This window comes from Kogia breviceps, chromosome 4, assembly GCF_026419965.1.
Source record: "Kogia breviceps isolate mKogBre1 chromosome 4, mKogBre1 haplotype 1, whole genome shotgun sequence".
In the NCBI taxonomy this organism is placed as follows: domain Eukaryota; kingdom Metazoa; phylum Chordata; class Mammalia; order Artiodactyla; family Physeteridae; genus Kogia; species Kogia breviceps.
The window spans coordinates 120,383,381-120,405,615 of NC_081313.1; the positions used below are offsets into that span (position 1 = coordinate 120,383,381).

Genomic DNA, 22,235 nt, shown 5'->3' on the forward strand with positions numbered 1-22,235 from the left:
TAGAATTGCAAGGTAAAATTATATATGAAGGCAGAACTTTTAGAAGAGAAAATGCCTAATCAAGAATAAGAAACATCCTGTTCTGTTTTTCATTCCCTCCCCTTTACTAGTAAAAGGAAAAGTTCTACCCTTTCCTCTGTTTCTTTTGTGTTTCACATCTCAACCTGACACAGAGTGGGCAACTTGGAGAGAGTTAAGCAAGGGTGATGCCTCAGAGACTGGTCCAGGGTGAGGCTAATAGCACCAGCGATATACAACACAGATAATACTAATTATTATTAATAATAATATAGATGCAATGCCTTTTCCTTGAGTGCTTACCATGTACCAGACACTCATTTATATATTCTATCACACTATGAGGCTGGCATTAATATCCCCATTTCATAGCTGAGAAAACTGAGAATCAGAGAGGTGGAGAAACCTGCCCAAAGCTACAAGGCTGCATTAAGGTGAACACAGATGTGTCTGACTCCACAGCAGAGGCTCACAAGCACCATGTGATGGACATTCAGAGGCCAGTCATGAAGATGGTTGTGCTTTCAACTGCCTCTTAGATTAGTTAAAATAAGGCAATCAGACAGGCCTGAAACTTCTGGGTAAATACAGCTGTAGGGTTCTCGAGCTTAAATGATTCAGACCAGTGGTTCTCAAACTTGCCCATGGTTCAGAATCACCTGGAGGCTCGTTAAAATACATGCCACTGTCCCCCTCCCTTCTCCCTCCTGGTGAGTTTCCGATTCTGTTGGTCTGGCATGAGGCCTGAGAATTTGCATTTCTAATAAGTTTCCAGGAATGGCTGTTTAATTTGCAAGACCCAGAACAAAGTGAAGATACAGGACTCCTTATCCAAAAAGCAGGTAAAAAAAGTGCCATTAATTAAAGTACTAAAAGATAAAACTGTTTCCTTTCTTCCATGGTCCCTTTCAACTAGTCATGGTGTTTTTTTTAATTGCTATTTAATGTTCTGAAGAGAAACTAAAATTATTAGCATGAAGTTTACTGTTCATCTGTAAGTTGCACAATGCCAGTTATAAAGAATTTAACTCCTCTGTGGAATCACCAAAATTATACAACTCTTTTGTAGCTCATATATATACATATATACATATGCATACATACATATACACACATATATTCCTTTCTAACCAGAAGAGTGGAACTGCTGCACAAAAATGAGTCCACTGTTTTAAATTTCATTTCTTCATATATATGCATTCTACAAACTTTTGCTACTTTTGAATTACTGATGGGTAAGGAAGTTCTGAAAAGATGCGGAACCATGTGTTGCCCTGTCTCCTTTGAGTGTAAGTAGTTGGCTAGTTCACAAGTTAGAGAAGATATGATAAGGGTTTCTTGGTGGACTGTTGTTCTTAGAATGCCATTGCTTTTTTTCTGGGTTCAAAGAAAGTTCTGATTCAAATAGAAAGTGTGACCTCTCTGGGCTGTCAGTGCCCCCTCATCTCCCTAACTTCCCCTAGTTGATTCAGTTGCAGACTTAACAGGCTTACCTTATACTTGCTTTGAATCTCAAGGAACTCTCACACATATGCAATACCCTGGAATTCTGTGCTAATGGGGCACTGTGAACGCTGTCTGTGAATGGGGAAATCTACTCATACCAGCACTCTGCTGTCCTCTTTTCCCACTGGACTTTACTTACAAAACAAAGTTAACAATTTCAAGATGAACAGCATCAAACCAAGTATGAGGCCCTTCTTAGTGAGAGGGCCCTGCCCAGGAGATAATGATGATGCTAGTCTGAGGCCCACACTTTGAGAACCCCTGATTCAGAAATTTCTATAATGTTCCAGTTCACTTTCAATGTATACTCTCAAGATCAGGCAAAATTTTGCTTCTCATCCCAACAACAAAGGCTTCCAGAGATTTTCCAAAAGAATCAGATTGCTTCCCAAACAAATGACTCCTACAACATAATATTTTAATGAGCTAAAAGGCGAGAAAATAAGAAACATCCAAATTAAATTTGTTAAAAAATACATATGGTTTTCCAAAAGTAAAGGCTCTAGGCAAAATTTAAATCATATTTTACCGAACCCAAAAGTTTGGGAAAACACTGCAAGATACTCAGCTGGACTCAGGACGCCTGAAGCATTCCCTATTTCTAGAATTTCATTTTGGCAGGTTAGCTCCTGACCTAAGCTTATTCCACCAAAGGGTATAGGATTTCAATAGTGCAGAGGAGAGGCTATTTTCAGAGTTAAAATTTTTCTTATTTGTTATTAATTTTCACTTACTTTTTAAGGTTAATATAATTAGTTCAAGTTATTTCTGTCCTCTTAGCAAGGAAGAGTTGCCCTCCTTCCTCACCCCACATTTATTTTTTTCTTTGCGGGTATGATCCAAGGATAAAATCTTCAAGTTCCAAAGCGAATTCCCTCAATTCTGAAGCGTATCCCTTTCACCTTGACAGAATAATATTTTTACTCCCAGCAAATGTGAACATTTATAACAAATGTACAGAAGCAGAGTTTGTTTGAGAATGAGCTCACAGGTGAAGCCGGCTCTACAGAAGTGCAAAGGATCCCCCAAATCCTCACCATTACTGTGTGGATACCTGGGTACACACACAGCTTTCTGACCCTGTCATTTGGTCCAGCTAAGGACTGAAAATATCTAGTCAGGAGTTTTCACTTTTTTAAGCTCATGGGTGTGAACCATTAGCAAATTTATGCTTGATCAAGTTTCCTCTTTTCTGGGAAAATTGTTTTCCCTCCTCTTTCTGTCTTTTTGGCTTTTGTTCGAATTTGCTAGCATGCTGCTTTAATCTGTTTTCCTACACAGTTCTTTCAACTCTTAGGGCCCCAGGAAAAGAAGAAGAATAGAAAAGATGGCTTCTCAGTATGATCTTGAATAAACAGTATGACTTGCATTACGATGGGGCTTTTATACATCAGAGATTTGGAGCTGACCTGAACTAAGAAGCACAAGCAGCTTTGTCACTAAATTTGTGTGACCTTGCATAAATTGCACCATCTCCAGGCTTCAGTTTTATTATGAATAACATAGGACCACTTATCCTAGAACAAATGTTCTTGAACACCGGAAATATGTGTTAGAATACAGATTCCAGGCTCTAACTTCAGGGTTTGATCAAGTAGCTGTGCCAGAGACACTTCTGTTCACTGAAGCGGCAAGGGCTGTTAGGCAAGGCCAAGAGCAGAAGTGACATGCATTTGCCAAAGCGTTTCAGAGCTGGTGCATGACCATCTAAGTGCCCTTTTCCCTTTGCCAGATGACCCTGCAAGCCATGTGTTCCAGTGGTAAACCTCCAAGACGGAAACAGCCTGGAGCCCTGAATCATTGCTTGGAAGGGAGTCACTAGACCCATGGTAGACTTTGAGTAAAAAATAAACTTTTATATGTTAAGTGACAGGTATTTGGAGGTGGGCTTGTTTCTGCAGCATAAACTAACTTATGACAAATGCAGAACTTGACACCAAAGGTGGAGTGCTGCTTTAGCAAGCCCTAAAATGTACAGCATTCACTCAGCAGTCAGGTGGCAGGCAGTGAAGAAATTGATAACAAAGATTAGAAATGTGGAGATTGTTATTCAGTGACGAAAAATTTTGTTAAAACTGTCATCTGTGATAACTTGGGAAGGAGACCACGTGAGTGCTGAGCTGGCAGCTGTAGGGGAAGAGTTTTAGAAAACAGAACATCAGTAGTGTATATCAGCCACCACTGGTTGCAGTCAGCACATGCTATAAAGAAGAGAAAGAAAGAAAAAAGAAAGTCATGCTCTAGAAAGAATTAGCAGAAATGAAAGGCAACAGAGCCCAGAAATGTGATGCCTTTAAAGGTTGGAAAACCCACTGCAACTGGACCATGAACTGTGGGAAATAAGATATAAAAAGGCTGTGAATAACAAATGTCCAGAAACACACATGATCCAAATGACTCAGGGCAAAGATCAGATTTCATGTGTGGCTGTTCAGTTGGAAGGAACCAACAAAGAAATGAGGCAGTTTTGAAAGCCATGTCTCAAACAAGATGTGGATGGGGTTCCTGGCACATGGAACTGATTGCAAGCGAATGTACTGGAAGTCTGCTGAATCTCTGAGAAAGTTGTATTTGTCTAAAAATCAAGAGACTTAAAATGACCCTTAGCTCTCAAACTCCCTTGATTAGAAAGTCCTTAAGGAGGGCATATGCCACAATATCCATTTTATATGGAGCAAAGGAAAATCAGGGGAGATTAAGAACTTCCCAGATGGTGGAGCCAGGTGCTGCAGAAAGTAACAGACAAGGGACTTGCCCTCTCCTCCCAGAGAACAGAATCAGGGTCTCAATGAGGAACCTTCCCCCACATTTGGGTAGGTAGCCACCATAGCCATTGTCCACGGACATCTCAGAGTGCATCTCAGTGGTGCATCTCCCTTTCTCCCCTTTTCCAAATGGGAGTAGCAATTGCATTTTACCAGGTCCCTGTTCCATCATTCTACATTGGGGTTATCTGTGGGAGAGTGGCAGATAACTTGCCTTTTTGATTCATAGTTCTCTAGCCCAAAAGGAGTAACATCTGAACCAGGTAATGACTATTGGCCACCACCCAGAAATCCTAGATTTTGAGTTCGGTGCATCTATTGGATGGGACTTTGGGTTGTCTTTCTTAGGGAGGGATTCAATATGTTCTCTGTGTAGGAAAAAGGGGCAAAGGATGGAAAGTGCCAGAGACATTTATTGCCCACTCTATGGACTTGTGTTTGCTTGTATTTCCCAGTACCTTGCAGCAGGGTGGGTCCCTGTACTAGTCATGGCAATGGGCTACCAAGCCAAAGTGTAGTAGAGTGGTATGGATTCTCCATGCCCTTTTGTCGAAATAATAGAACCAGAAAATATCAGCAGACTGGATCCTGGGTCACTACTTGGAAAAGAATATTGGGGAAAACCATCAAACCTGCAGCAACCTTTAAGTGAGGGGGAAATGAATCTTGGTTTTGTCTAGTCACTGAGATTTGGAAGTTAACCTAGCCTCCAAATCCTCAAAGACAGGAAACACTGTCTTTGAGGATTGCCATTAGCTAAATTGTCTAAAAGGGCCTTAGAAGAGAGGAATAAAACTAAAATTTATTTTAATCATGGTTTCCAATAAATGAGTACGTTCATTCTTAGAATACTCAGAATACTTCCTGCTTTAATGCATGATGATTGTATTGTAGTTTTTTTCTTTTTTGAAATTTTTATTGGAGTATAGTTGCTTTATAATATTGTGTTAGTTTATGCCATATAGCAAAGTGGATTGTATTGTAGTTTAAGTGGAAACTGGATCTACTGTTCATGCTACTGGTATGAACTACAGACCTCTCAAGTGAGCCAAACAGCAACATAATGAGCACTGGGGACATCACACAATGCACACCTCCTGGGCCATGTTTCCAGGGTGCAAAATCTCAGGTCTCTTCCAGACTGAACAGGCCCAGGGAGTTCACATCTCTCCACTGCCTCCCAGCCAAATTCATGCTCTGAGAGAGGCCAGTCCTCTTGTGAGCAGAAAGAATTACTCTTATTCCTTATCCCCTAATATCCACTCTAGCCAATTTGGAACCCACATACCCTCTGAAATGGGTGAAACTGTACCTTATTCAAGAACCCTTCTGAAATTTATTCCAGCTGGTTCTGATGGATCTCCTTACTTCTGGGTCTATTCCATCCATTGTTAAATATCATTCTTTTTGCGTCTCTTTCCTTAAGCTTAGCAGCTGAAAACTTAGGTTTGATTATTGCACTACTATATATTCACTGAGAAATGTTTGATGAGCTCTTTCTCTCTCCCCTCCCCCACCCCCTCCTGTTCACTCATCCGTGAGGGGAAAATAACAGCGCCTGCACTGGAGGGTCACCATGAGATTTACACGAGACAGTGCACATTAGCACAATGTATGACATACCGTAAGTGGTTAATTAAACTTGGCTATTCACATCAGACTGTATTATTCTCAATCTAATCTTGCATTTTAGCCTTCTTCTGCCATGCTCCAAACTTTGGAGACCAGTAGGTGCCCAATATGTAGTCACTGCCAGACCTCCTGCCTCTCTCAGGTATAAAGGAAGGCTTTCCCAAACACTTTAAACCATCCCATAAACAAGTTCACTTATACTATACTAGAACAAATCTTTTTCTTTTTTAAAAAACTTAAAGTAAACCTTAAATTATGAGTTTGGGATTAACATATACACACTACTATATATAAAATATTCGTATGGCACATGGAACTGTACTCAGTATTCTGTAATAACCTATATGGGAAAAAGAATCTGAAAGAGAATGGATATATGTATATGTATAACTGAATCACTTTGCTGTACACCTGAAACCAACACAACATTGTAAATCAACTATACTCCAATACAAAATAAAAATAAAATTTAAAAAAATAAAGTAAACCTTGACACTGAGCTTGGTGGTAGTTGTAGGCTAACAAGTTAGAAGAGCCTTTTTGGTAAGTGGGGGAAAAAAATGGAACCTTGAAGAGTACATTCTTCCCATCAGAACTGTTGAGAAACTAGCTTGAAAAACAGCCAGCTTACCCTGGGTTTAGAGTTGTGAGCCAGGGGAAAGGATTCTATCTTGGGTTTACATAAGAGGTGTGTATTTCTCCATTCAACCTGCATTTTGTGTCTAAATTAGAGGCATTTCATTGAAGGGGAGGACCTTCCATGTTAATTACCCTAACCATCTACCCAGGATGAGGTCTATTTCATTAATGCTGTCAACACTTTGATAGGGTACCCACTCTTTCAAGAATTATTTCTACCTGTTAGAAAAATGTATTGAGCTTAAACAGGCCTCCCTATAACTCATACCCATTAGCCAAGTCCCGTATCTGTCTCAGCTCCAGTGTCTACCTTAACGAAATTCGAATCTGTCCTTGCTAAGGGGAAGGGCAGTCATGACGAAAGACTACCTTCAGGAGGGGAGCAGTCCCTACCTGAGCCCTTTCTGAAGCTGTGTCCTGATTATTCAAACAGTCCAGCAGTCAAGACAGAATTTCCCAATAGCTCATCTTGGATTCAGGCATTAAAGAAATGTTGCTTAAAATTCTTCCTTTCCTCTATCCTCCTCCCTTGCCCACTGCTGCTGCTTTGGTAACTTGCTCTTCCAAAAAGAAGACAGAAAGATAAACAGAGAGACAAATGAACTCTTCTTGGGGGTGCTAAAGTGAGTAAATCAACAAACAAGCAAAGTAAAAGTTTATTTAAAATGGTGTCCATAATTAGAAATTATGATGTGATCCTATTTATGCACAAGTGTAAGAATTACTGAAAGGGTGGCCCATGAATAAGAAAAAATAAAACAAAAATAATACCATTCATTCCTCAATCCTAGCCTGAGCATCTTTTCAACTTTCTTCCAGTTCTGAATACAAAAGCCCTAAAAATCAGGGAGGGAAGCTCTTTGAAGTTTATCAAGGATGGAGAGAAAATGAGTGGGCAGAACAAGACTCCTTTAGAGTGGGCTGGGGAAGAGTGGGAACACAATTTGTCCATCACATGCAGCACTTAAGAAAAGCGCCATAATCATACTGATGTGACCGCAGCCCTCAGGAGTCTGTGGCAGACATCTGATTTTGTTTCTCAGTTGAACATATTGAGGCAGATGAATATTTCATTCATTCATCCAAATATTTTTGAGTGCTTTTTATGTGCAAGGCACTGCTTCTGTAAGTTAGTCACCAATTACATGGCAGTTCTTCAGATGGTTAATAACACCTTTATCTCTACTGTAAAGATGAGCAGTATAGTCCTACAGGTGTTCAGTACTGTATTTGACATTCTAAGTTTCAAATATATCTGTATCTCTGTATCTCTGTATCTATCTATCTATCTGTCCATCCATCCATCCATCCACCTATCCATCCATCCATCCATCATGACTGGAGGCAATTCAAGAGAAAAAACTTAAGAAACAGAAGTTGGGCCCTGGGGAGTGGTAGATGGACCTGTCATTTCAACAAGAAATAATTAAAAGTGTTTTAAGAATTCTGTTAAGTCTCTATAAAACATAACACAAACCTAGAGCTAAATCTCTGAACCTGCACCAAATGTCCAATTTGTTGGACAGTCACTCTGTTAGGGATTCAAATCTATATATCTTTTATTTTCTTCCTAATCAGCACCTAGCACAATGTCAAACACATAGCAGACTCTTAATTCTATAGAACTCAGAGCTGTAGGTGGCTTTGGAGACCAACAGAGACCAACCCCTGAATTTTTGTAGGTGAGGAAACAGGAACTTGCCTGGACCATTAGAACAGCTTCCTAACTGATTGTTAAGCCTCTAGCTCCCCCAGAGTCTACACAGACATTATCTCTCTTTTAGCTTGGGCAATGGCTGCCTATCTGTCAAGTTCCAGCTGGGTGGCCTCATGTGACCCAATTCCCACTCAACCTCCAAACAAAATTAGTTCTCCCTTCTAATTCTCAAAGCATTTCTTCACCCTCTTCTATAGTTTTCCACTACTTATAATTAGACTTTAATTTCTGTGACTAATTTGAACACATCTATCTCCTAACCAAGCTGTGAGTGCCATACTAGCAAGAACTAGTTAATTCATCACTGTATTCCCAGTACCTAGTATGGTGCTGGCACATCAGAGCCCAATGAATATTTGTTGAATAAACAAATGGTTGGAAGGCATGCACCAGGGCTCTTTTTTGAAGACACAAATCTGATTGTCTTCCTCCTGCCTAAATTCCTTCTTGAGTTCCCCAGTTTTTTACAGTGAAGAAAAAATGTCTTAGCATGCCTGAAAAGAGCCATCACAATTTAAAGAGCTTTTCCCTAAGCTGCTCAGGTCCCTTCAGACCCCGAAGTCTTTGCATACCCTGTTCCCTGTAAGGAATGCCCTGCCTGAAGTTCCTGAACAAGTGGTAAGCACCCACTCATCCTTCCCCTTGTTGGTAAGGTCCAGACTCCCAAAGTGAGGGCTGGTCAGTTGGTTCTTGTTGCTCCCATAGCACTTCTTCTGTCTTCCTATGGGAACAGAAGGGTGACATGGAAAGGGCATGCTTTCTTTCCTCAAACCTGTCCCTGGATTCCCTCTACTGCCCCTAAGGCTGTTGTGAATGATGAAAGGACAGAGGCAACATGCAGCCAGTGGTCCTTCCACCACTTGCCATTGTTTCTCCCACATCTCTGTCTCCTGTTACTTTCCTGGGCTTTCTCCTCACCTCCCTCTGGCTTTGCCAGGGTCCTCATTTTAAAGTTTCACTCCTGGGACTTCCCTGGTGGTGCAGTGGTTAGGAATCCATCTGCCATTGCAGGGGACACAGGTTTGATCCCTGGTCCGGGAAGATCCCACATGCCGCGGAGCAACTGGGCCCGTGTGCCACAACTACAGAGCCTGCACTCTAGAGCCCGTGAGCCACAACTACTGAGCCCACGTGCCACAACTACTGAAGCCTGCGTGCCTAAAGCCTGTGCTCCACAAGAGAATCCACCGCAATGAGAAGCCCACGCACCGCGTTGAAGAGTAGCCCCCACTCGCCGCAACTAGAGAAAGCCTGCGTGCAGCAATGAAGACCTAATGAAGCCACAAATAAGTAAGTAAGTAAATAAATAAATAAATTTCACTCCTGTTATGTCAGGTGTGATGCTGTAGCTCCTCTTTTATTTCTTTGGAAATATGACCCCTGAGAAAGGGGGCAGGGGTTCCCATATCATACTCAAGGAATCCTAGCAAGGTATTTTCCAGAATGAAAAGCTCTCTCTTCTGAGGGAGAGTCTGCCATTCCCTTCCCATGCAAAAAGAGGGCAGTCAAATTTCTGGCTTTATATTGTAACTTTTCCTTCCTCCTGCAGATAACTTCAAACCTAAGCAAAAACAAGGATCTTTTATAAAGCTACTTCACTTGGACATCTCAAATTCTCAGTGGGCTTTGTAACAGTGGCCACCCATTTATCTGTCGGGGGCCCTTTTGAAGCTGACTCTATGAACTCCATGAAGCTCTATGAAGAAAGGCATTGTCAGGAAGGGGCTGTTCTTAGAAATGGCTCTGTAGGGTTTACAGTCCAATTCCTCCTTCTGTGTTCAGACCAACTGTTCTTCAAGTGTTCAATAAAGATGATTGTTTGTTTTATGACTCCCGTACTTGACAACATAGAAAGAAGAAAAGCCCCACTAAGACAAGGCAGCCAGACCTGATGATGCTCCCCTTTCACCTCCCTTGTGTGGTCTCCTCCATGTGTGGAGAGGCCAGAAGCTCAATCAATTTTGGTCCTTAGAGAATAGGGTTTCCCATTTCCCCAGCTGTTTATAGGCAAAAGTGAGACACAGGACTGAAGATTTCAGAGATTTGTTTCCTCCCAATCACCCCTCTGACTCCCAAAGCAGACAACTGGACTACGGCCTCTTTTTATCATCTCCATTCTTTTGTTTGTTAAGTCTAAAGGACATGAAGAAGAAGGAAGAGAGAAGAGGAACAGAGAATAAGCATAGATAGATGTAATTCAGATAAATCCTACTAAACAAACAAAAACCAGATTTTAATTGACTCAATTACATTTAAATCTGGTGCTTTTTTTACTGAAACAAAATCATTCAGAAAATACAACATGACGTTTAGTAAAACTCCTGAACACATTGAAGGCATTAAAAAAAAAACATTAGCAATGGATGATACCACTTTACATTTATGTATCACTCTGCATATTTGAAAACAATTTTCAGTACCAATAAAGGACACTCTCACATTACTTGCGAAAAGAAGGCAGGAAGGATATTTTTATCCCAGTTTATGGATAAGAAAACAGTGTCGGAGTCCGAGATTATATGATAAATCAAATAAAAAGATCCTCTGTGCAGCAACTGGGGTTATAGAAAAAATGGTCAAGAGATTCTAGAGGGTTGTTGTTTTTTTAAACTAGTCTATCTTCAATTCAAACCAGAAAAATAAACGAGGGTAAAGCAAGTCAGTGGAAGAAGATAAAAAGGATGTTTCTTTTTCCTTTGAAACGAATTAAATTTAACTGCAGTCATCAGAATTTGAACATGCAAAATATGAAATTAGTCGATACTATAAACTCCAAGTACCAGTTTGAATTTATAAGACAAACAGTGAAACACACTCTCTGTACTTTTAGATTAATATACTAATTTTGATCTGCATAAACAATAAACGTTTATGTTGCACTTGCACACATAATTTTACAAATATTAACATATAAAATCTCACTTTTTTTGTGGCTGACAAATCAGCTTTCATGAAGAGTCTTTGGGACAGGCAAAAGAAAGAAACGAAGAAACAAAAACCTTAGGATCAGGAGGGGCTCAGATCACAATGGACTCTAATTGCCCAATTAAAGTCACGGGCAAAGTGTATAGAAGGCATACTTAGCTATGAAGACAAAGTGTCCAATGCTATTATAGTCATGCATGATTAGCTAGCTGGTACAAGTCAGGCTCACTTGGTTATAGATAGATAAATGACACGTACCTTTCAACATTCTACATATGACACAGAGATCTATGAGAAATCAATTCCTCAAACATTTAGCATGAAAGAAAGTGACCAACAACTCTAGTTATATCTGTGTTACTCTCTCACACACATTCTACCCACCCCCAACCAAATTAAATTTTGATTTCTCCCCTCAGCATGAACTCTACCTAAAATCCCAACCTATTGAAAGCCTCAGGTAGGAAGTCACCATCCTGACTAAAGAGAAGTTCTCTCTGTGTACACAAATCGTGACAGTTGAAGTCCACTGTGGATCTCTGCGAATGGATCCCCAATTTAGACCCTGGGCAACTGCAGCCAGGCCTTGTTTAACAAGGGGCCCTCAGCTCTGGAATCCCTTGCCTGTCTAGGTCAATCAAAGCTCCACTTGCCAACATTCTGGGCTTCACGCCAGCCTTGTATTTTTAGACTAATCAAGTGGCAATCTGGGGCTAGAGTTTTGATAATGTGATTTTTTTTTTTCTTAAAGAATTGTTTCATTCAGAGCTGGTACTATGTGTTTTCAATCATTTGAATTAATCTTTTATCAACATAAACTATTTGTTTAATGGATTTCTTGAATTTTAAAGTTATGTTCACTGCAACACTCCTGGCCGCAAGTACAGAAAATGAACACATCAATTATAATAAAACATTCAAGGACTGAAACAAATTAAGAGAAAAGACAGTAACACATGGGACTCAACATCTACCATACTTGTATATGCATGGAGTGCCTTTTTCTGTCTAAAATGCATCTCCATATCTTCTACTACCCGCCTGTTGGGCTGTGGCTCTGCTGATGACATTCTGGTGACATCAGAAAAGGAAATGATGGTGTGTGGTCATCTACCCACGTTGTTCTCCTCCCAGCCCTGTGCCATGCTCTGAAATGCCCGTAGCTCACCTCTGAGAACATTTGTAGTTTCGTGCCACAAAGGAGACACACATTAATTATAGGTTGGAAAGGGGGGGCCTGGAATGCTGTGGTGGCACATTCCATTTCAATAGAGAGGATCTGAGTGCATGTGCTTGGAGCGTTTACCCTCATGCATGCCCTGACTCTTGACTGCTCCTTTTCTCCATGTTGTGATTTTGTTTTCTTTACTCTTGCTATTACATTTGATTTACACCACTCTAAGATCTGAAAATCACAATGAGAAAAAACAGTGATATAACATTGTGTGGAAAGAAAGATAGTTAATGAAGAAATTTTAAAATATGTATTTTGTGTGTTAGAGTCTTAATTGTAACCCAATTTGATGAAGCTAGGATCAAACTACTTGATCCACGACTGGACCAGTCAGGTGAATTATCTGGGAAGTCTTGCTTTGGATACAAATGGTAAGTATTTCCCTCTTTCCTTATATGCCTTACTTTCCAGTCTGCTATTTGATCTTGGATATTGCTCTCTGCTATTTCACTTTGTCAAATGCCTTCAAAACAAAACAGACTCACTTTAAACATTATAGAACTCTCCTGTATATAAAATAGATAACCAACAAGGACCTACTGTATAGCACAAGGAACTATACTCAATATCTTGTAATGGACTATACTGGAAAGGAATCTAAAAAAGTACATGTATGTATGTATAACGGAATCACTTCGCTGTATATCTAAGTGCCATGAATTCTCTATGTAAAAGAGAGAGAGGAGATCTGTAAATAATTTTTAATATGGATAGAAATGCAAATTTTATTTGTGTTCCATCATCACATTTGTACCGGACAGAATGACCCATATGCAGATTGGTAATACAGCTTCAAACTTGTTTATGCAAATGCTTCGGTCAAGAATAATCAACATACCCTTTTATAAAAACATTTACAAAAATGGATTAGAGATGATTAAAGATCAAAATGGTAAAATGTGAAGCAAGGTGAAAATACATAAAGAAGAATAGAAGTATAAAGTACTATGCAAAAGAACCATTGCAGAACTGTAAATTTGACCTCTTACCACTTGTTCTCACAACATTAACAATACTGCAACATTTCATATTTTTCAATATGGCTTTTAAAACTTGTGTTCGTGATGCGCTGATGAGATGTTAAAGGCTCTAATTCATTACAGAGGATGTAGTCAAGGCTAATATGAGCAGAGCTTCCCTAGCAACCAAGCATCAGATTTTGTCCCAATATAAGAAGACCAGTCAGTTTTCTACTCCATTGATGTTTGCTATTACAACAATGAAGTAGAGTATGTTTTCTTTGTAACCAGATGACTAAATTGGTTACTGGCTTTCTGTTTCAATTTTATCTTTTATTTAAATTAGTTGAAAATACACTTTCTCTCTTCTTCTTGTACACATTCAGGGTCAGATATAAAAGTAGTTTATTCCAGTTGGCTCCAACATTAATTTGGAAAGGGATTTCTGTCTTGTCATTTTTTCCCCCTACTTTTACAGGCTCATTATTACAGGTAAGATGATCAACTGGGATTCATAGCCTATAATGCTGTCCAGTCCAAAGGGAAATTATAAATATATCTCAAAACTTGCATTTGAATGTGAAATCACATAGATGGACTAAAACTGAGAAATCTTGAGAGAAAAAAAGTCATTTCTTATTGTGCGGGTCCCTTTCTCTTGAGGCCAGATGCTACATTTTAGAGACAGAATTTTCTCATGCCAGTTCATTTTGTGGTAGATGGGATAGTGGAGAACTTCAATACACTTATGCAGATGACATTTTGATTATATGGACTTGAACAGAGTTTTCTGAACATTGGCCTTGTTACTCCCATTAGTTGATGGCTCTTTGAGAACAGAAGCCATATCTTATACTTTTTTGTACGGTAACTAGCAAAGCGCCCTACACAAAATAGATGCACGAGAAATGTCTCTGTGAAATAAAGCATCCAGAGAGGTATAGATGAGAGAAAGGTAGGAGATAAGAGGTTCCAAGGACATATCTCTAAATAGGTACTTACATTTGTTGTGTGCTTTATTTTTTGTCAGAAGTCCCTCTCTGAACCCAAATGGCCATTTACTTGAGTCTACTGGGATGCAACCATTCCCGTTTCTTAGCATAACAGTCCTGCCTTTGAAATCACTAAAGTGCTAAGTCAGGAACGGTCAAGAGGATTCATCCCATAAATCAATCAGTTCTGTTGAATTGGTGGTGATCCCTTAGACTAGTGTATAGGGAAGGGAATTCATACTATACCTGGGCTCAGTGGAAGAAACGTACAAGATGGCCATCTCCGGATTTGATAGTTAAGACAGCCTTCTCTGCCTGGTAGCATGATCCTTCTCCCAGATTCAGCCCTCATTCATCTTTAAAAGCCCATATCAAATTCTACCTCTTCTAAGAGGGATTTGCAGATCCCCAGCCTTCAGCTGGAATTAGTCACCCTTCCATCCCTGCTCACATAGCACATTATTCTGGCTTTTATTCTTGTATTTGTCACTGTCTCATCTATCTATGCATCTCTTTATTTACCTACTGACCTACCTAGTTAGTCATTTATGTCATTTTCACTAAAGCAGTTGCTCTTGGAGGACAGGGACAATCTTTTTCACTTGTCTGACTCCATATGCCCAGTATGGATGGGCTTTACTTAAAAGACATGCTCCATAAATGATGATGAAGGAAAGTGAACAGTAGGCTAATGGACAAAAGGCCACCCAATAGATCACTGCAGGGATTAAGGGACTGATGGTATGTAAGAGGGGTAGAACCTCAGTCACTGCAGACTGATTCAGATCTATGGCTATGGAGGAAACCGTATGGGATACCATAGCCCGTGTCAATGGCACACCATAGCCTGTGTCAATGGCACAAGATCATTCTTAACTTTTTGCCAGTTCAAGAGGAGATTAATAGCAATCTGAGTCATCCAGTGCTATAAACGTCACTCTACCTCGTGCTCTGTCACCAAGAGGGGATGACCTCAGCCGTCATTGAGAAAACAAAACAAGGAAAGTAGACATCAAAGAAAGGGCAATGCTCTGCAATTCACAGCCTGTGACTTGGCCGAGTTACTTCATATCTATAAGTCTTAATTTCTTCTTCCCATACAGAGATAATGGTGTCTATATTCTGGAATTAAGTGAGATAATATATGCAAAGAGCTTAGCATCGTATGCTCAAGTAACATTCATATAATAATGAAGATGATTGGATCCATTATTTTCTTTTACCTTCTTTGCCATTTCATTTCCACTCTTGTGATTTTGTTTTACTGTGTAGGAGTGAAAAACTATATACTGGTAGAAAATAATACGGCCTGAGTTTTTTGTTTTTAACTGTCTGAAGCTAAAACAATTTTCTTTTTAACATCATGGAGCATCACTGAAATAAAAACTGATGTCATGTGACTTATTTAGTTTTCCCAAAAGGACATGTTTACTGGTCTACACACAACTAGAGCAGTTGGCCTTGTTGTTATGAATCACGAGTCCTTCAATTCATTGATGCATGAGTCAGTAAAGTTGGGATAAATGCCTTTAATGTACGTTCCACAGGACCCCCAGACTTTTATGCCCCTTCCCACTCCCTAACTTAATCCTAAAATGTTAGGCATCTAGACAATAGCATAAACCAAAAACTCATTCTTTAGGATCCTTCCCAATCATTTTCACGTGTGATTATCTTTGACTGTAGATATAGCAGCCATCTCTGTCTACAACAAAGAAGTCCCAAAGGTTAAGTAACGTAACCATAGCAACCAAGCTAATCAATGGTCAAGTCAGTACAAAGAATCATTCCAGTTGCTCCAGAGATGAAGGAGATAGCTATTTTCCTCGGAGAGGCACAGGCCTAGCTGTGTTTACCTAGCTGGGCTGATACCCACATAGTCGTAATGAACAGCCTATGGAAAAATAACATATTGAATACTAAAATCCCAGGCACAGTGCCAAGCACTTTACATGAATTATCTCTAATCCTCGTAACAAATGGATATGGTGGGACTCTTATTATCTCCACTTTCTAGATTTAGAAATAAGCTAAGGGATATTAAACAATTTGTCCAAGGTCACCCAAACAACAAGTGGTAGAGGATAAGGCTTAGATGCAGGTCTTTCTGACTCCCAAGTCCAAACTCATAACCAATATGTACACCACTTCTCTAAGCCACTTAACACTATGTCTATTCTATGACTAGATTTTATACTGACTTTGACCCAGCTTTTCGGGGAAATGGGAGTGGGGTGGAGTGGGATGGGGGAGTCAGGGAGAGAAGGAGGTGGGAGGACGGAGGAATGGCTTGTCCACTCAGCCATTGTTTGCCTTCCATGTTTATTCATTCCTACTACATAGTCAGGTACCATGCTAGATGCTCGGTCACAGCTGTGAAGATAAATAACCTTCTGGCTCTCACGAGGCCGAGTGCCCCAGGAATCCTGCATCTACTTCTCCCAGCAAACCGAATGTATATGAACACTTGAGAAGATGTGAGTGCCACACTGTAACATCACCTACAGCTTTCTATAGGTAAGCTGATAAGAGAGAAGAACTGTCTGATGCCTGAAAACACCTAAGAGAACGTTCATGAGAAGATATGACTGTTTCTCTTAAAGCCAGTTCTGAAGCCCGTGTTCTTAGGGTAGGTATGATGTACCATATATTCCCCTTGATGTGAAGTGGATCATATTACAGCCCTGAAGTTATGTGTTACCATAGTGAAGCAGCAGGCATAACACTGCTGTTGGCTGGTGACTGTTTCTAATAACAGATGGGCTGTCTCCATGCAGGGCTCTGAATGCATGGCAGGACACAGCTAGGGGTGTCCTTGTTTTCTGTGACCAAAGGTGGAGCTAGCCCCAAGGCAGCTCACTAGAGCTCTTCTAATGAATCTCCAAGCTGCCCTGAAATTAGTCCTACCCTCTTCCTATCCATGCCAGGGGTGGCTTCCCTGATAGCCAGCTCTGTCAGTCATTAAGAGCTTCAGGACAGGAAAGAATGGGCCAACTATAGATCCGCCAAATGTGTTCAGCAATCATGCCTCACTGCATCATCTGGCACCAAAGAGCAATTTTGCAAATATTTCTCCTCATCATCTCTTTCCATCAAACTAAAATGGCAGATAAAAAAAAGAAAAAGCCCCAAGTAAAGGATGAAAAGTTTCATAATGGGATTTGAAAGCCTGGGCAATCATGTCATTAAAAAAAAAAAAAATGCTGGCTGCCAAACAGCTCTCTCAAATGACACCAGGCACATTGCCTAGTAAACTTCAGATGAATAGGTGTTGGAGTCTGTCTGGGCCTGATTTTTGGAGGCTTCTTAAAGAGAGGAATCTAAGGCAGGCATGCAAACTACAGTAAGACTGAGCCGTGCGTGGTTAGCTTGAAGGAGCTTGGACGGTGGTCTTTACTGGCTTGCCAGAATTTCTGTGTGGAGTCACGCCCACCATTCCTTCTCCCAAAGAGACAGAAAAACAGACACTCCCCTGGTCCGTGCAATATGGTGAACAGATGTCTGCCTCACACAGCTGAAGTGGGTGGGATTTCCTGAGATATAAAGGTAGCAGAAGGTGTCTTGTGAGCAGTGAGGGAAAGAAGCTAATAAACCATGCACCGCTACCATTCCAGGATGGGGACTCAAATATCCTTCTGGGCCATCCATCAGTAGCTCCCTCCAGTTCAAGATCCAGATGCAAGAGCATGTAATTCAAGAAGCAATATCTACCAGGTAGTTCTCAGAGCCTTGGTCACCTTCACCTGGGCTGACAGTGACATCACTGCTACCCTTAACCCTAAGTTTACATTTACACATTCAAACTCTACCCTGACTCACATCCTTTGTTTCCTTCACAGACTTTTTGTCTCCTAGCAACTCTGGGCTAGGAGACATCCACCTCTCCCCGGGATCACCTTTCTCCTGAGTTGACCCCATGGACCTGTGAGACAGCCAAGGGCCTTTGCCTAGCCCTTGAGTCAGCTGAATATACAGATGCCTGTATGTGTACCTGTGCATCTTTATAAACGTGTGGTCTGTCTGCTCTTTGTTTACCAGCTTCTGTACATATGTAAGTTAACTCTGAGTTCTCCCTTGGCAGACATCAGTGCGTAGTGTCTTATGTCACTACTTAGGGTGAATCAAGAACGTTACTTAAAGTGAATCAGGGACATTTTTGTTCATTCTACAGAAACCGGTTTGTCTTTTTAAAAAATGTACCTCATTTTATGAAAGCTTAATATGTGAAAATGCAGATCCAGGTAAGAAAATTAAATTTACACACAGCTTTTCAGGAACTCAGTGGGCTGCCAAAGCAGTGGTTTTCAAGGAGGGGGATACCACCTCCCGAGAAATGTTTTGGCAGTTTGTGGGGGCATTTTTTGCTAGTCCCAGTGATTGAGGTAATGTGGTTGGCATTTAGTGAATGGGGCCCATGGAGGCTAGATTAGACAGTCTTATACAACAAAGCATTGTCCTGACAGACATCGTGGAGCCTAAAACCAACTCTTTTAGACATAATCATGAAATGTTTTTATACAGTTTTAATGCAGTCTGAATTTTCCAGGAATGCAACTACTGTAAAAATCAAAGAAGGAGATTGGCTTTTGATTTCCTTGGAACTTTACCAAGAGGCTGTCATCATTGGGAAGGTGGGAGGGAAGAGCAAAAAAAAAAAAAAATCACAACTCAGATAGCAATACACTAAGTAGTTTTTGAGTCACCAGTGTACACACCTGTATCAAGCTGCACTGTGGTTGCATACATGCTAATACATACTATTAGTATTAGTAATAGCAATATCTATAGTAATACACTGTGTCTTTTAAAAAATCTCTTCTATGGCTGTCACACCTGAGATTTTTACTGATGAAATGTTATGACTTTTATTTCCCTTTTTACATTAAATATATAGGATATTGTATTCTTTTCTAAAATTTTATATGAGTTATCAAATCTATGAATTTCTATTTAGGATGGTCAAGAAGATGTTATTTTTTTTAGAAAAGTGAACTTTGGGTTTGATGGAGACAAGAATCATTGGCATAAAGCAACATGTCTGCAATTCAGACAAACAGAAGAGATTTCCTGCCATACTAGATAAGAACAGTGGAGTGAAGATTTTCTATGTTGAGCAATGTGATAGTCTGAAAAAGGTGTTCTATTTGATTGTACTTTAATTTAGTCAGCCACCTATCAAACAATCCTGTTTATGCTTAGATCATTTTCATTCCAATATTTGAGACACTTCCTGATTACATCACTTTGCCAGATATCATGTGGATTAAGAAATTCAGGGACCTGACCATCTGGAAGCATAGACTGCCTCCTCTTGGAGGGCAATCTGCACTAAGATGAGAGCATTGAACAAATTGGCATTCATAACCTTGACACGCAGGGCATCAAATGATTTCTTTGAATTGAAATTCTGAAATGCCCTGCTGATCCTTTCTTATAACATCACTGAGGTGGTTATAATGCAATGCTGGTGTTCTCAAAATCAGTTTAGGTGTCAGGTGGCCCATAAGGAGTATGTATTATAAAAGAGAAGGAGAACAAATTGATTAAGAGGAGTGGGAGGAGAGATGGGCTTTAGAGTTAGGTAGATCTGGGTCCACACCTTGGTTCTACCACTTACTAGCTTGGGAAAGCTCAATTTCCTCCTCTGTATAATGGGCATAGTATCCACTGCCTCACTGAGCTGATCTGAGGATTAAATAATGAGAAATGTAAATCCCTCCATAGAATGCCTAGCATACAACAGGAGCAAACAAAACGCACAAATCACCATCATCCCATTTTCCTTGGGAACTCTTCAATGAGTCCTAGGAGCTAAGAATTAAAAGCAACCTAGCCAGCAAGCCAAATGCTCCATTAGACTACCTATATAAACCTCTTCTGTAGATGATGAACGAAAAATTCTAGGCCCATATTGTTCCCATATTGTTCCTGTCTTGATCAGTGGTAACTAATTCTATTTTGGTGACCTGAATATCTTAAGAGTCAAAGCAAAATATGAAAGCATATGAAGTTTAATTTATTGAAACTTATAATCAACTTCTCCCCCCACAACCATCTCCCTCCCCCTGCCCAACCAAACTGCTGTGAGTCATAAAAACAGAATGAATTGCCAGCTTAGATATGATATCTATTTTCAAAGATTGCTTTTTAAAAATTTTGGTGCTCAGCATATTAAGGGCCAAACTGCTATACAGAACATCCCCCCATTTTCTATGTACTTGAGCTCAAGATAACAAAGAAATTTATTCTTTGCCATGAATACAAGACCATTTAGGGTAAAATTCTGTTAGGATTACTCAAAGGCCGTCCCAAAGAGATGGGTATTTCATAGTCTTGAATATGTGGGCAGAAGAGGCTTTCAAGATTGGGGTCTTGATAGAGATAATTGTGCCTCCTTCCTGAAAGAGGCCCTGCTTACAGATTACTTCCTCTTCCGTTACTAACAGTTGTGAATTTTGCCCTGTGAAAATAAAATTCATCATAATCAACTAGCATCAGGGGTCTATAGCATTCTTTCACATAAACACATGACCCATAGGTATGTGCTCTGTTTCTGATGTCATTCTACCCATAACCTATCTATTCTCTCCCTGAAACTAGGCGTTCCTCAGTAGTCATCAGTGGAAGAGATTCTTTTAGTCCATTCTAGATAGGCAGCTGAGGTCCACAGACTGGTGTTGGGGCAAGATTCTTTGACCTAATGTTTCTTTGGGAATCATCAATTAATTACTCTCTGCATAGTCAGTCTTCTCCTTTCTAAAAGGGGGGGGGGTCTTACCTTGCCTTTACCATATGTATGTGAAAGTCCACACCACAGTATACCACATAATACTTTTATACTGTAACATTTAAAAAATGTATATAATTGACATATATGACATATAACACTCTTTTCACTTTAGGTATACAACAAAAGGATTTGATATATGCAAATATTGCAAATGATCACAATAAGTCTAGTTAACATCTGTCACCACACATAGTTACAAATTTCCTCTTGTGAGGAGAACTCTTAAGATCTCCTCTCCTAGCAACTATCAAATACAGAATACAGTCTTGCTAACTATAGTCACCATGCTGAACATTACATCCCCAGGACTTACTTATCTGATAACTGGAAGTCTGTGCCTTTGGACCCTCTTCACCCATTTTACCCATTCCTGGCCTCTGGCAACCACCAATATGTTCTCAGTATCTATAAGTTCAGTTTTTTGTTTTTTGTTTTAAGACTCCACATGTGAGTGAGATCTTGTCTTTCTTTGTCTGACTTATTTCACTTAGCAAAATGCCCTCAAGGTCCATCCATATTGTCACAAATGGCAGGATTTCCTTCTTTTTTTAAATGGCTGACTAATATTCCTTTGAGTGTATTTTAATGTATATGCATGTATATACACACACGCACACACATATACACATGCAATTTTGTGTGTACATCTATATATGTCCCTATGTATCACATTTTCTTTACCTGTTCATCCATCCATGGTCACTTAAGTTGTTTTTATGTCTTGGCTATTGTAAATAATGCTGCAATGAACATGGGGATGCATATATCTTTTCAAGATAGTGATTTCATTTCTTTTGGTTAAATACCTAAAAGCGGAATTGCTGGATTATATGGGGGTCCTATTTTTAATTTTTTGAGGAAACTTCATACTGTTTTCCAAAGTGGCTGCACAAGTTTGCATTCCCACCAACAGTGCACAAGGGTCCTCTTTTCTCCAAATCCTCACCAACACTTGTTATTTTATCCTTTTCGAGAACAGGCATTCTAACAGGGGTAAGGTGATTATCTCATTGTGGTTTTGATTTGTATTTCCCTGATGGTTAGTGATGTTGAGGACA

At 40.0% G+C, this 22,235-nt stretch overlaps 1 protein-coding gene and 1 long non-coding RNA gene across 4 annotated transcripts in view; one reads left to right on the top strand and one right to left on the bottom strand.

Annotated features, from left to right (window-relative positions):
- NR3C1 (nuclear receptor subfamily 3 group C member 1) overlaps positions 1–22,235 on the bottom strand; it is a 740,177-nt gene that overhangs the window by 410,059 nt on the left and 307,883 nt on the right. The window lies entirely within an intron of this gene.
- On the top strand, positions 12,381–20,874 carry LOC136794171 (uncharacterized). The gene is made up of 3 exons (XR_010840549.1): positions 12,381–12,807; positions 16,731–16,904; positions 18,227–20,874. It is a non-coding gene; the product is annotated as an uncharacterized lncRNA (long non-coding RNA).